The 13,203-nt window shown below is 42.5% G+C and overlaps 1 protein-coding gene across 4 annotated transcripts in view; it reads right to left on the reverse strand.

Annotated features, from left to right (window-relative positions):
- XKR9 (XK related 9) overlaps nt 1–13,203 on the reverse strand; it is a 173,683-nt gene that overhangs the window by 155,629 nt on the left and 4,851 nt on the right. The gene's annotated exons all lie outside the window — the stretch shown is intronic.

The raw sequence follows: 13,203 nt of genomic DNA on the forward strand, positions 1-13,203 counted from the left end.
GAGAGTATACTTTCTTTAATCTTCCTTAAAAACTTAAAATTCTTTATAAAAACTTTCTCTGCCATGGTTACCACTTCCTGCCCCTTCTCCCAAGGTCCCTAGCACTTTCATACCATTCTAAACACTGGAGACCAGTTGTGTTCCTGAAACCACTGCATATTACAAAATAACTGTGAAGTCAACAACAAAAAACAAACAACCCAATTCAAAAATGGGCAAAAGGACTTGATAGACATTTGTCCCAATAAGACATACAAATGGCCAGTAAGCACATGAAAAGATGTTCAACATCACTAATCATGAGGGAAATGCAAATTATAACCACAATTAGATACCACTTCATGCCCATTAGGATGGTTATTATCCAAAAAAATGGAAAATAAGAAGTGTTGGGGAGGATATGGAGAAATTGGAACCCTTGTGCATTGCTGGTGGGAATGTAAAATGGTGCAGCTGCTGTGGAAAACAGTCTAGTCGTTCCTCAAAAAAACATGGAATCACCATAGGATCCAGCAATTCCACTTCTGGGTATGTACCAAAAAAAACCTGAAAGCAGGGACTTGAACAGATTCTTGTACACCCAGGTTCAGGGCACCATTATTCAAAATAGCCAAAAGGTGGAAGCAACCCAAGTGTTCACTGAAGGATGAATAGACAAAAAAACTGTTGTATATATGTAAGTGGAATATTATTCAGCCTTAAAAAGGGAAATTCTGACATGTTACAACTGGATGAAACTTGAAGGCATTATGCTAAGTGATATAAGCCAGTCACTAAAGGACAAATACTGTATGATTCCACCTACATGTGGCGACTGGACTAGTCAAATTCATAGAGACAGAAAGTACAGTGGTGGATGCCAGAGCTGTTGTTTAGAGGGTAAGGAATTTCAGTCTGGGAAGATGAAAACAATCCTGGAGATAGATGGTGGTCATGATTGTACATACATCAAAGTGAATGTCCTTAATGCCACTGAACATACACTTAAAAATGGTCAAAATGGCAAATTTAAAAAATAACAACTAAGTATTCTCACCAACACCAAAAGAGAAAAACCAGTACTCCCATCCCTATGTATAGCACACATCCACAGAATTTAGACAAGAAACCTGATTCTATGAATATGTAAATGTCTAGTTACCTCTTATTTGTTTCTCCATTCTTTCCTATCTCTCTAAATGAAAACACCATTCAGCTGATCAAAGCAGAAAACCCAGTAGTCACTCTTGCTGTGCTCCCCACATCTCATATTGAGTTCTTTACCAAGGACTTCCTGAGCATTGCATTTCTAGGATTTATCAGTATCTCTTACTTCATCCATACGTCTTAGTCCAGGCCATCATCCTCTCTTGCCTGGATTACTACAACAACCCTTAACTCTGGTCTCCCTACTTCCATTCTTGGAAGAAGTTAGGACACAGGGGTAAGAAGGGCATTCTGAACTGGGGGAACCACATGCACAAAGCCACGGAATCACTGTTTTTTTAAAGGCACCACAGCACACTTCAAGCTGCAAGTGGATCTATTGAAAGGGCTGATAATGGGAGGTTACTAAACTTGGTTATTTAAAGTCTAGGCAACTGAGCTTTAACAAAAACCACGATGTTAACTAAGTATCTGCTTTGTGTGGGTTCTGGGCCAGGCCCTGGGGGTACAAAGGGGAACAAAACAGCATCTCAGCTCTCAAAAGAAGCTCGAATTCTAGTTGTGGAGACACACAGTTACAATATGCAGTTATCAGTAAGTCTGTTTGGAGTAAAGGAGGAGTGTATATATAACCTGGTTGGGTTACAGAAAGCTGCTTAGAGGAGCCTAAGCCCAGTCTTGAAAGCTGAGTCAGTGGCAGCCAGGTGATGAAGTTAGGGGCATTTGTTTGGGAGAAGACTCATTCCAGTTGGAAGAAATAGTGTATGCACGTAAACAGAGATATGGCAAAGCATCACGTGGTTGAGGAACTAATTTACATAACCAGACTATTTCGAATAGTATTTGTGGGTCGAGGTCACAGGGCTGAGAAGCATCTCCTGAAAACAAGGAAAGTCACGGGAGCCAGTGTACTGTCATCCAGCCATGCTTCACACAGGCTGGAGTAACACAACTTAGCAACTGGAAAGCGGCCGGTGGTCCAGGGCAGGGTTAGTATCATTTTGTTGCTTCCTCAACAGCAAGTTTGTCCCCAACCACTATAATACATTTGTTCTTCCTTTTGTTTCTGTCACTCCAGCCAATTATGTTAGCCTCCATTCAATAACCCAGGAGTTGTGGATTATTCATAGCTTCTACTTACCCATTTTCTGCTTATTCAAGAGTTTCTACATCCTCCTTGTCACCCCTCTGCCCTCTCTCTATAAATCTTCAGCTTCTGTTTTGCAACCGCTGAGCAGCCCTCTAGCTGTCTCAGATTCAGTTTTCACAGAAGAGGACCCAACTGGTGTAATTAATCTTCCGTGTCCCTTTCTGAGAGCTTTCCTGCCATCCTGTCTTACATGTTACTGATCAGGCCTTATGGTAACTGCTCTAGGCCAATCATCTGGGACCAGAAGGATCACAGGAAATTTTATCAGAAGGGTACCCCATTCAGCAGAGGCAGTACGCAGGGTAAGCATTCTGAGATGGCCTTCTCAATACAGTGGGAGAAGGAAAAAAGAAGCCAAAGGAGTCTCAAAGGTAGTAGAAGACAGGGTAACAGATCTGAGAAATATTTAAGAAGAGAAATAGAACTTAGAGGCTGATTAGGTCTTGAGGGATGGGGATCAGGTGGAAAGGAAGTCCAATGGAGCTGTAGGTTTCTGGCTTTAAGCAGCTGCCATAGTTGCTGGGTTGCTAGCCAGGACGAGGGAGCACAGGAAGTGGGGTAGGTAAAGTGGGGAAGGGAGGAACGATGCACTGTACTATAGATGTGAGTTTGAAGTACCAAGGAACATCAGAGGGAGATGCCTAGTAAGCACTTAGATACATAGAATGGGGCTAACTAGATAGGATATACTTTGTTGAAGGTGACAAAAACTAATTTTCAACTAGTGGAAGCAAAAAGAGAAGTTGGTTGGCACTTGTAACCAACCTGAGAAGAGTAAACAGTAACGAGGATTTGGATCGCATCAGTACAACCCCAAATGTCCCTCTTTTTCTCCCCCTTTGGGTCAGAGCTCCCACAGCAGACTGGTTTCCTCACATCGTGGGGGTCGTGGTTACGGGAAGCCCTGGGCTCATATCCTAACCACTCACAACCAGCCAGGAAAGCTGGTTCTTCCAGCTTTAGTTTGGAAAATCCTAGGGGGAAGGATTCTTGGTTTATCCTGGCTCCTGACCCAGTCCTTAAGCCAGTCCCTGTGGTCAAGGAAACATGAGGTACTAGATTTGGCCCAGCTTTGGTCCCGTGCCTACCCCTGTGGTCAGAGTGGGTGAGATCTTTTCTCAGATGGAGAAGAGAGTCAGAGGAGGATCCTGGACCAGTATTGAGTCCTTACCGAATAGCTTTCCCTTCTTTCCAGGGTGTGTGAAATAGGTAATAAATCAGAGCCCTCTGCGGTAGCTCACAGACAGACTGGGCCAACTCCTGTTCTGCCAGCACTGGATTTCTGAGTCTCTCTTGCTCACCAGCACCATGCACCAGCGTGAATCTTGCTACCAATTTCCAGGCATTGTTGAGGCAGGAAAACTCATCAGTCTTTCCCCTCTTTTCACTTTGGGCAGAGCTTAAAAGGATTCTTTGTTTTGGAAGGGGGAAAGAGATTCAATATTTGAAATACTGATTGTGAAATTTTTAGTTCCAGTCACATCGATGCCTGACCTTTTGAAAAACATCTGGAATTAAAATGGAGAATGGGGGAGGGGCATGTGTAAGTATATTTACTTGTGTATGGAGAAAATATCTCTAGAAAAATACCCCCCCCCAAAATTTTAATTGGTAACGTTTATTACCTCCCAGGAGAACTTACGGGTAACTGAGGGACAAGGGATGAGTCTGGAATCATCATAGTCTACCCTTTTACATCTTTGGACTTTTAAATTATTGAATGTATTGCTTATTCAAAATAGAAATAATAAAACATTTTAATCAAAATAAAAGACCCAAGTCTGTCTTACAGGATTTACTGAGCTAGTCCCCCAGAGCAGAGGGGAGATACATGCCCACGGGGAAGATGGAAAGCTGATTTGCACCCCAATCTACAGAGATGCTAACGAAAGTGGTCTGGGTTAGAGAGAAAGTAGGAAGTCCCACACTGAGGTTGCAATTAAAGCAATAGGTAAACGTGTAGACCTTCGGGTGGGCATGCAGGAAGAGAAAGAGCAAGGAAGATTTAAGGAAGCTTGATCAAGGATGGGATAATCACTGGGAGAGTGGTGTGACAGCCACCGAGAGAGGTATCCAAGAAGGGATGGTCAATAGTATTAAATTTTATGTGCTGTTTGTGCTTATTTTATCCATTATTATATAACATCACATTAAATTCTCAACAAAGTGACTGCTGATTACCAATTTTATCCTGAAAGATTCCTCGAAAATGCTAAAATCCTGACGCTCCAACAAATCTACATTAGAAGCCATTAACACTGTAGGCAGTTTTTCAAAGCCCATTAAGCATTATTCTTTGAAAAGGTAATTCTTAGGTACTGACGATCTGTGGCTGATGGATCACATGTTTGTTGCCACTCCTTTCCAAGACCCAATAAAAAACAGTATATATTAAGTTTACAGAGATACAGATAAAACATAATAGTAAAAGGTACAAGCCTGAGAAGACAGCACAAGAGGGGTTTGCAGAGATCTTAACCTAATTTTGAAAGAAAGTGAATGGAGCCAGGGAAGTGATAAAACTAGAGACGAAAATCACTGCAGGAGGGGAGGGAGCCAGCTCACCCTAACCACCCTTTGAGAAGATTAGAACTCAGCAGCACCAGGTTCTGCAGAAAGTGGGGGTACAGCTCTGTTCTAAAAGTGGGATTGGTGAAAGCTTATATGTGCTAAACAGTCAGCCAACCACCACCCCAAAGAAGAGACCTAAGTTTCATCCAGTGCGAAAAGCTGGAAAAAAAAAATTAAGTGTAAGTTAGAACAGTAGATCTCCATTCCCCTTTTCCCACCTTTCCCCAGAACAGTGGCTGCCAAATAGATGAATGCCGGGTAGAAGACTGGAAATTTCATCTCAGGAGAAAGTAAATAATCTAGAGAGAAAAAAACTTTCACATACAGTTACATGTGGGTTCTCCAACGCAATGGCCGTATCTCCAATGAGGCCTACAATTTGACAAACCCTCCCATACCCCCACCCACACACATATAGTTTCCAATCAGTATCTCTTAACATAAACAGAAATCCAAATGTCATCAGGAAGATGCAAAACAAGCAGGATCTTAAAGAAAAAAGACTGTAGAAAAAAAATTTTTTTAATTATTAGTATCCTTTTTTTATTATTTTTTAATTGAGTTATAGTCATTTTACAATGTTGTGCCAATTTCCAGTGTAGAGCACAATTTTTCAGTTATACATGAACACACATATATTCATTGTCACATTCTTTTTCACTGTGAGCTACCACAAGATCTTCTATATATTTCCCTGTAATTCTTAGTACCCTTAGAGAGATAAGAGAAGGTAATATAATTTATAAAACAAGAACAGGGTACTATAAAAAGTAGCTCTATGAAAAAGCCTTGAAAAATAAAAATATATAACCAAAATAAATAGGTTGGAAAACCAAGTTGAGAAAGTTTTTGGAAAACAACATCAAAGATGAAAAACAAAAAAGAAGACTTTTTAAAAGAAAACCAAGAAGTACAACATCCAAGTAATAGGGGGTACAGAAAAACAGAACTGAAAACAGGCAGAAAATATCAAAGAAGTAATACACAAAAATTTCCCAGAACCGAAGGACATGAGTCTTTTCATTGAAAGGGTCTACTCCATGCCCAGCAATGTAAGAAAGATAGAACAACCAAGAACAATCAAGTCATGCCGTTGCCAAATTTCAGAACATCAGGAGTAAAGAGAAGCTCTTAAAAGATTACAGGGTATGGGAGTGATGGAAGGACTGGGGGGCTGGAATCACTCAGAAAGGAGCATGAATCAAAATGGCGCTGGCTTTTTCAGTGTAACAGTGGGTATTAGGACATAATACCTTCCAAAACCTGAGGGAGAAATTATGTCAAGGTTTATAACCAACCAAACTATCGACCTTGTGAGCATGTAAGGGCTCAAAAATTCTATCTGCCATGCACCTCTCTCTAGGGAATTGCTAGATAACATGCTCCAGAAAAACAAGAAAAAGGAAAGCCCACAATTAAAATAGTAAATCCAACCTAGAAAAATATCAAAAGTGAGTTCTAAGACAAAGGTGTCCCCAAAGCCTGCTCCAGATTGGAGCAAAAGGAAGTAGAGGCTTTAGAAAGAGATCTCAGGGTCAGGGGAAATGGAATTGATTATCTGGTATGGTTGAGCCTTTAGTGGGGGAAAAAAAAACCTGCTGGCAGTCATACAACAGCTCTCGTTGAGCAACTGAAAGAATGATCAGCTAACTGAAAACCACATTGGTAGGGGAAAAACGAGGCAATTATTGATTCCCAAAAAAGGCTATGCTAGGAAGGAAATAATTGCAAAATACTATCTGATCCTGCAATTTTACATAGGCAATAATGTAAACACTGATTTTAAAATGTGTTGGAGGATAAGAGAGGAAAGGAAATGGCAGGCTGAGAATGCTAAATCGTCACCTATGATAACAGAATGTCAATTCTATTATCCATTTCTTCCTTTTAGTGAGACCAACATCTATTCTTCTGGCATGTGATGCAGCCTATGCTTTTAATGTTTTCCCCAAAGGGCAGAAGAAATTTTTCACTAAAGAAGCTCTCTCAGGAGGGAGGGTATAGCTCAGTGGTAGAGCACATGCCTAGCATGCACAGGGTCCTGGGTTCAATCCCCAGTACCTCCATTAAAGGTAAATAAATAACCTAATTACCTCTTTTTCCCCACCATAAAAAAAAAAAAAGAAGAAGCTCTCTGGTTTCATACCACAGAAGTTTTCCCCACCTACTTTGTGGAAGTAGATTAATCTTGGTTCTTCCCCTGCTTCGATTTTCAAAAATAACGAAAATATCTATCACAAATGGTATATCCCAAGATTTTATATCTAACCCTGAAACTCTAAGGAATATTATTAACCATCTGGTCTCTTGGTACAAAAATATGGTCTTGAACCACTTTCATCACTATCAACCGGGGTGCTTATTACAAATGAGCAGATTTCTGGTCCTTAACCAGATTTACTGAATCAGAATTTCTGAAAATGACCAAGGAATATAATTTTTTTCCACTTGATGCAAATAGTTCTTTTTTTACATGAACAGAATTATAATTTACTATTATGTTGTTGGGTTTTATTTCGTCAAAGGTCAGTGTGAGATCCACACATATAAAATCCCTACCTGGTTTCTTTTTTTCAATGCTATTTAGCACATTGTCTCTTTTATTATTCCACATTCTTCAGTGTTCATGGAACAAAATCTCTCAGATTTCAGAGCTAGAAAAAAAAAGATTTTCTCACCTGTGAACTGTTTCCTTTATTAGACTAGAGCTTGTCAAATTTGACTAATTATTAGAATCACCTGGGGAACTTTTAAAACATGCACAGCTCCCCTGACTCTATGTAAGACTCATGTTAATATCCAGGTTAGGGAGGATCCATGTGACACTAGTAATTAACTATGTTTCAAATGCTTTCCATGGGACAAATATCTAGTTATCTCACCACGTTCACATTTTGCCTTGACTTCCTGGAAGCTAGTCTTAGCAGTTTTTCTTGGAATTCAGTTCTTTAATATAACTATTGTCCTTTTCTCTCCCCTATTTTATTACTTGTCTCATTTAGTACACTTTTAATGAATTTCAACTTCAGAGGAAATAATTTCTAATAATACTATCCTTGGGACCAGTGCATTCCTTGCAATAGCATTTAAGCCTCAAATAAATCAGTTATTAGGATTAAAGAGTGAAAGAATATTGGGAGCTTTTAAAAGTTTCATCATCCAGAGTTTATGGAGGCTTCATGGGAAATTACTGTTTGAAAAGTATTCTGAAAATCATTGCTATTAAATGCTGTATGTATACTTGAGATCATGATCCCCCTTTAGTCTCCTCATTACGGGCACCCTCAAGACTAAATTCATTCTCTTCTTTTTCTTTTATTCACCACTTTACAGAGCTAATCCATTTGAGTGGCCACCATGCTGAACAATTTCCAAATGTATGGATGAGCTTGAATCTTTCACTAAAGCCCCAGGTCTAAGTCTTTTGCCACCTGCAGGAACTCTTCACGAGGCTGTCTCCCAAAGTGCAGGCATCAATGTGAAGAAACTCAATATAGCTAAAACTCAACACCTCTGCTTACCCCAAATCCTCATCTTCCTGATTCCTCCCCTTCCCAGCTCACCATCTAGGTAAACAGCATCGCTATTCTCCCACGTCCCAAGTTGAATTTGTCCTCGGTCACTCCTATTTCGTTTAATCCCAATCCACTTAGCAGGGCAATATTTATGCTAAAGTTTGAGGATGGAGATGCAATTTGAAGGCCAAAGAAAATGCTGGTGGGCACAGGAGATGACCAGGACTGACAAAGAGCCTAGGAAATGAAAGTGGCTCGATTCATAGGGACGAAATCTATCATTTGTCTTACACTGTCTCAGGGATCTCTCTCTCTTTTCTTCCCTGGCCTAGTGCTCATTTCCTAAATTTAAATAAACTACTAATTGATTTCCCTGCATGTGGCCTATTCCTATTCCCATTCATCATCGTGGTGACAGTGGTGGTAGTAACAGTTTAGTAATATATTTGTCCAATCAATCCCTCATCTATAGAAAAAGAATGATATACTGCCTAACTCGAGGAGTCATTGTGAGTATTAAATGTTCATCATATTTAGCACAGTGCTTGGCACCCAATAAATACCAGTTGCTATTATATTGTGGCTGTTTGGGGTTTTTTTAAAGTTCACATTTTGCTTTTAATCCAGATATCGATATTATGCATGTTGTTGTTGTTAACGGAACACATTCACATATTCCCTTATAATTATTTCACTTTGACGTGTACCAATTAAACACAAAACACCATATTTACTTTTAGTAAGATCTTACCATAACTTTATAAGATAAACACATTCTTGGGTGTTAAAATTTAATAGCTATAAAATCTTAAACTAGTTATTTTACTTAGCCTCTGCTTCCTTACTGGAAATAGGGAAAACATTATATTCCTGGTTGATACGAGGTTAAAATTAATAATGTACATCAACAGTGCCCAGGGGATTGCCAAGAATTACATACATTTTAATTGTTTCTACTTGTGCTGTAAACTCTGTCTTTGAGCACAAGGGCTAATGCAAGCAAGGAAACAGCTCCAAAGAATCCTTGGCCACCACCCCAAGACCTTGGTTCTACTAGGCACTGAGCCATACACCATTCTTCTGATGGCTACAAGGTATCATGTCAGTTCAACTGTCACAAGTTCCCTGAGGCATAAGCCCTCCAATTTCAGAAGCAGTTTAGCAAAGTATTTTGCACAGAAGGATGTTCTCATGATTTCACTCTCCTCAGGCGAAAGTGACCTACTGGGTGGCCTTCCTGGCAGAGGGAAGTCTCCACTACTTTGTGAAGAATCTCCTAAATCTGCTGCTGTGTCCTCGTGCACCAGTCTCCCCAGAAACCACTCACCTACCACCATTCTCCTGCCTGTTCATGAGAACTAGGACCCTCTGGGAAGCATAACAAACTCAGGGTTAAGACCCCCACCTCTACCTGTGCCTGCCGAGATTATTTCAGAAGTCCTACTAACTACACACCTCCAGAGTCCTTGGCCATTGCCTCAAATACAAGTCACTCCATCTTCTATTCTTCTCATTCTCTCATGTTCATACTACTGTTGGATTTTTCTCCCTGGTCCAACCACCTCCATCTGTTCGTCTGCCTTTATTTATTTATTTTTTTAACGTCTTTCTTTTTCTTTTTTTCTTAAAAGTGCAAAATACTTTTTTTTTAAACATTTTTTTATTGAGTTATAGCCATTTTACAATGTTGTGTCAAATTTGTCTGCCTTTAGAAGCTTCCCACCACTGTGTTCTCTGGAACATCTATGTTGGTCCATATTCTTATTTGCCCAACACCCTTTCCTCTGTATCTTCTAATAATAGACTTACTTACCCTACTATTGGGGAAAAGCACATGACCAAGACAGGCCACATGACCCAGATATGATCATACAACCACGCCAGCCTAGTCTAGGTCTTTCCTTGGGATTGCTCTGATAGAACTTGTGAGCATGTTCTCTGCTGTGTAAATAAAGTCCATTTACAATAGGGAAAAATGAAGCCAACATGAAACAAAAGACAGGAGAGGAAAAAAAGATACATTGAGAGAGAGTCCTGATGAGGCCAACTTACCAGCCCTGGGACTTTGGGCAAATTACTTAACATCTCCAAGCCTCAGTTTCCCCATTTTTAAGTTAGAATAGTGACTATTGCATAGGGTTTCTGTGAAAACTAAATGATATAACTTATGTGACAGCAAAATACCTGGGACAGTGGTCATGTAACAAATGTTAATTTCTTCTTTTTCATCCTTTTGTTCCCCTAGGAGATGCTGAAATCCACCAGCTCCATTTTAGTTCTTAACTTCTATTAGGCGCTGTCTTGCACTTACTTTCTCATCATCTCAGAACTGACTTTTCCTCTTTATATACATCTTGAAAGACCAGCTAGAGATAACCTCTATGAGGGCAAAAAAGCGTCTTTATGTTTCTTTTATGTTTCTCATAATTATAGCAACCCTATACCACAGATTGGATAGACCCAATTTTAAACAATCTGTTTTTTGTCCTTTTCAAAATTATTTAAAATGTCCTGAGAATCTCAGCATTTTACGGTCCAAGCTACATTGCCAGAGCAACATTTACCAGGAATATGGTTTCTGTATGTGGAGTAGCCACGCTGGACACACCTGAGCAATCAATCTGCTTAAGAGGACCCTCCAGGGCCCTAAGACCACTTTCCTCACTACCAGGACCCTCGTTCAGAGGATTTGATGGCAGTCGCCCCTCCTTATAAACTTCGTAAGAGGCCCATCCTAAAAAGGAAGCTAAAATTCAAATTGATTCCCCCACGTTCCCCTAAAAGACCGCCTGGGTAATTTTCCCGCGCCTCGGGACCCTTTCCACCTTAGTCCCCTCGGGAGGCAAACCTTCAGCTCATCCATCATCATCACCACATTCTCCTCCCCAGGTGGCCCTTCATCCGCTTACTTGACTTAAGCTCACCTCCCCCCAGCCCTTCCCGGGCACCCCTGGGGACCCCGTCGTTCAAAATCCTTCACACCCTCCACACCTTTCTGCATATTTCCCTCGCCCTCTCGCTTAGAAACCTGGTGGCAGCTCTGAGTGGAAACTAAACCCTGTTTCCCCTCAAGCCTTCTCGGGAGGCAGCTGCTTGTTGCCTCCCACGCCCTGCACACCACAGAGCCCAGGGGCGGAGTGGGTGTTCTTCCTGACCCTCTCTGCCGAGGACAGACGGTTCTCCTCCCTCGCCCCCAAAAGCCCAGCTTCTCGGGAAGCCCAAGCCCTCCAACTAGACCACCTCCCTCCCCCACGTGACGACCCCACCCCCCCACCCCCTGCTAATCGGGCTCCCCTGCTCGGCCCCCTCCTCCTCATTCCTGCCACCTGGCGCCCTCGCGGGCTCCCTCCCCTTTCTGCTCCTTCAGTCACTCTTGGTGACAGAAGGTCCAGGTAAAGTGCGCAGAGAGCGCCCTCCCCTCCGGACTCCTCTCTGCCATGAGCCACCCCTCCTTCCCCCTCCGCCCCCCACTCCGTTCTCCCTGCCCTTCCCGGCTCACGGCCAAAGCCCGCACAACCTCTGCATTTGCTCCCAGCATCCCACCCTCTGAGCACTCCCTCCTCAGACAGCGAGCCCCGCTCCAAACACCTTCAAGCCCACGGGCGCCTCCAATTCAGAGGTCCTAGCACGCTGTCCTGACCTGGGGATACAGAACTGGCAGGGGACAGATGGCCCGCTCACAAGGGCTTCACTGGAGGGAGAGTTTCATGAAAGGCCTGGTCACAGAGGAGTGGGCCGGTTGAGGGAACCAACCAGAGACAGGGAAGCGCCAAGGGACGAGGACTGTGGGAAGCCTTTACCATCAACAGCCTGAGAGGCCAGGGAGAGAATCAGTCCCGAGCTCAGTGAGCTAGAACACTGAGAGAAAGGCAACCAAGGGTCATGGCCACCACAGAACCACAGTCAGGCAAGGAGGGGTCAGGGGAGAGTAAGTCACCAAAACGCTCTTCTGGTTTTTGGCCCCAGTGCCTTCCACTGGCTGAACTCAACTAGAAGTTAGAGGGCCAGGGAGCCTCAGGGTTGCTGTCTGGAGAGGATCGCCTTTCACAGTGATAAAAGGGTGGAGGGTGACAGAGTATAAGGACCACAGCCACCTCCTCACAGCCTTCACTTCCTCACCCCTGCCCCAATCTGGGTTTCCCCTCAACATCCTTGCCTCTGTCATACCACTCTAGCCAGCCCCAACTCTCTGCCTTCTCTGTACCTGTATCCAAGCAGGGGGATGGGACTGGAGAAAATCATGTGACTCTGCCCACGAGTCTCACTTTAAATTTATGTCCCCAAGTCTCACGAAGGGGCTGCTGTCTGGTTACATTCCTCTCATCCATTCACCCTCCCCCAATTTTACCCCCTTTTCTCCTCAAACTCCAATATGCTCTCCCTACTCCTGATGACTTCATTTCATAGCCGACTGGTAAAATAGAAGCAACTGGAAGAAGACAACTTCATCTTGCCACTCCCAGCCTGTCCACAAGCCCTGCTTTCCCCTGGTTCCTGTGGGAACTCCAGCCCTCTTCCTGTGGGTGCTCTGTCCACAAGATGCCACCACATCTCACAGATTGGCAAGTATCTCCTGTAGAAGAAACTTCTCTAATGGTCATTCTCTCTGCATGCAAACAGAATAGATCATATCCAAAAAGAAAGCAAAAACCTTCCCTAGACCCCTCAACCGCTCTCCAGCTACTTGTCCATTTCTCCACCTCCTCTTACAGGAAAACTTCCTCAATGAGTTGCTTATCCTCACGCCTCCATCTTGCCATGTTCCATTTTCTCTTGAACCCACTCCGATCAGTCATTTATTCCTACCGTTCCAAAGAAAAC

Source organism: Camelus ferus, chromosome 29 (assembly GCF_009834535.1).
Source record: "Camelus ferus isolate YT-003-E chromosome 29, BCGSAC_Cfer_1.0, whole genome shotgun sequence".
In the NCBI taxonomy this organism is placed as follows: Eukaryota; Metazoa; Chordata; class Mammalia; order Artiodactyla; family Camelidae; genus Camelus; species Camelus ferus.